Source organism: Argopecten irradians, chromosome 13, assembly GCF_041381155.1.
Source record: "Argopecten irradians isolate NY chromosome 13, Ai_NY, whole genome shotgun sequence".
NCBI lineage: Eukaryota > Metazoa > Mollusca > Bivalvia > Pectinida > Pectinidae > Argopecten > Argopecten irradians.
The window spans coordinates 17,932,482-17,935,321 of NC_091146.1; positions in this window are offsets into that span (position 1 = coordinate 17,932,482).

The window sequence follows — 2,840 nt, forward strand, 5'->3', positions numbered from 1 at the left end:
ATTGATCGCGCGGGAACATCGCGAGGCTTCTCTGGCTAAAAACGTGATTAGCACGGACAAGATTCAGACACTGTGGCCGCTGGTCAAATAGCTCTAGATAGGGACTCGTTTTCTTGGTTTCGGCGTCCACCAATTAGACAATGTAGTCGTGTATAGAATCGCAAGCAATGTCGTCAGCTCCCTGTCAGTTAGAAAGAAATTGTCTCGGGCTTTCAGAAATAAGACTTGTACTGCTTCACATGTATAGAGTGTGCGAGCAAGTCGATTTACCTAGAATTTGACTAGTTCGAAAACCCCGTGTTCATTAAAATAATCGGTATTATTGGTAGTTGTTTTAAACACAAACAATTTAAAATGTAAAAAAGGTAATGAATAAAATGAATTTTCAAATATAAAACAAAATGGAAATAAGTGAAAACGAGAACGTAAATAATATCTTCTCTGCTCCGGAATCAAATTATCGATTTCGTTGGAACAAGGATTATCATGGACTTAACACTTCCGGTACGGAACTACCTATAATGCACCCCTATAATGTTCTATCCATTTAAAAGTTCGCCAAAGTAATCGACGTCGCTCTGTAGTAATCTCTGCATTTTAGATAATTCTTGCATGAACACCGATATTTTTTTATCGCTGTATTTTTCTGTATTTTACGATGAGCGTCGTTTTCATTAAATCTTCCTTTTTCCTGTTGTACCACTAAAGGACAAAATACGCCTGAATTTCCAAATCCTTCCGACAAACAACATGTAGTAGCAAAGATACGTGGGATAATACACATTTCCTATGTGAAGCTTAACAGAAATACCCAGTAATATGTTACCATGTCATCACATGTATCTGGAAGGGACATGTGTATTTCTACAAATCCAGTAGTTTTTTTCACGACAAGATTTCCCACACAAACGAATGATACAAAACGCTAAAATGGATTTATCTCTAAAAGTTGCTCTGGTCCTGTCTGGTACTAGGATTAATAGTTGGAATCTCCACCCTATAGATAAAAAGGGACAATATTTTAAGAATATAGGCATAATTTAATATTGACAGCCAGGAACACTTGTAAAAGTGCAGAACAATGCAACAATAATAATTACAAATGTACTACACTTGAAAACAATGGGGAAAACTTTCAATTCTTTTCGGTGCATTTTCTACAAAACCAAAGGTCCTTCAACTGTAACACCACGCATGGTCGAGTTTAGTTACAAAGAATTTGTCAAAACTTTTTTGACGATGAACTTGAGAAGAAAGCAAAGTGAACGGCTCACGCCATTTCGCTTTGTGCGATCAACCCGAAAATGTGTCCACATATAATTGCAACGACTAGAACCATCAGGCGGCTTCTGGCAGATGGCGGAAGAATCATTACCAGAGGTCATTCCCCCGTTAAGGTCACACCGGATCACGATCCGCGCCCGGAAGACAAAGGGCTGAGGAAATTGAGGGCAAACTGGACAGTGAAAATGAAGCTGAAACATCAATCGTTTGTGGCTTTATGTCAATATAGCGGTTCCTTGAGACGGACCCTAATTGACCGATCTGGCTTGACCGGTGGTCACTAGTTTAAGATTTGTTGAGTAAACATAACCCAATGTCTTTATGACCATGTTTTCTTTGTTCGTCAATGTGTAATAAATCCATCTTAATAATTTCAAGAGTTTGCCTAGAAAGTCTTTGTGCTAACTATCTAAATCTCTGTCGTTAATGAAACTAAAATTTTCCAGTTATTCAACGAATAGTTTAAATACTTTTCGTGTAGCGCATTGCATGTATTCTTATCAGTATTATTAAGTTAAAAATGCCCCATCGCCGACAGAGCATAAACGATACCGATCATTTGATCAATAACTGATGTAAATTCGTGTTTATATGCGTCTGATGAACACAGGAATACATATAAAATAATTTATTTTGCTTTTGGCACATGCGCAATCAGCAATTAATTCCATAAAGGGTATAGTGCAGTGGATTTTTCTCGGGACTCAAATAATTATTTTTTATATTTTTAATTTGAAGTAAAAATAAAAAGATCGCACTTTTCAATGATGGCAATGGTGTAAAGTAAATAACTTTTGTAATTGAAGAAAATACAAATTAGTCTGCTTCTGTTTTTGAAAGAGAAAAGATACTATTTGTCAGCGGTGGAGCATCTTTAAACATTCTTTTATATTATTTTCATATCATTATTAAGTTTTGACTAATAGTTATATCCAATTAACAATAAAGTTTGAACATCTATAAATTCAATTTGGTTCAGTATACCCGTCTCTCACCATACATTTTCTCTGCATTAACCTCTAATCGTATTTGACTTAAAAATCATCGTCGCCATCTTTTGTATCTTGATCGTAGTTGAATCATCCTGAGTGTAGAAATAGTATGCAGATCATGATAGAAAATCCATCTTTTCTTATTTTTTATCAAGGGCAACTCAACAAAGGGCAAAATGTCACTCTTAGATATGGACACTGATGCACTTGTAGACAGAATCTGTTGACAGATGGGGAAAGGATGTTAGAATTGTAGTTCTCTTTATTTGAAATTCACGTTTGTGGTATAGAGTGCATGGTAGCGGGTACAGGTTACGGGGTAGGGGGTACAGGGACGATATTTGTGGAAATATACCGGTATATTAAAATGTTTGTTGGAGTAGAAACCTTACCAAAGGTATAAACGTTGTATCTCCTTTACGCTTATAAATGTATTGAATTAGCATATGTGACTTTATTTTAAACGTTATTTGGACATTACGTTTCCTCTAACATGTCATTTACGAGTTTCTTTATTTCGAAATATGAGTTATGACTATATCACCGTTTATCTATGTTTCAAAA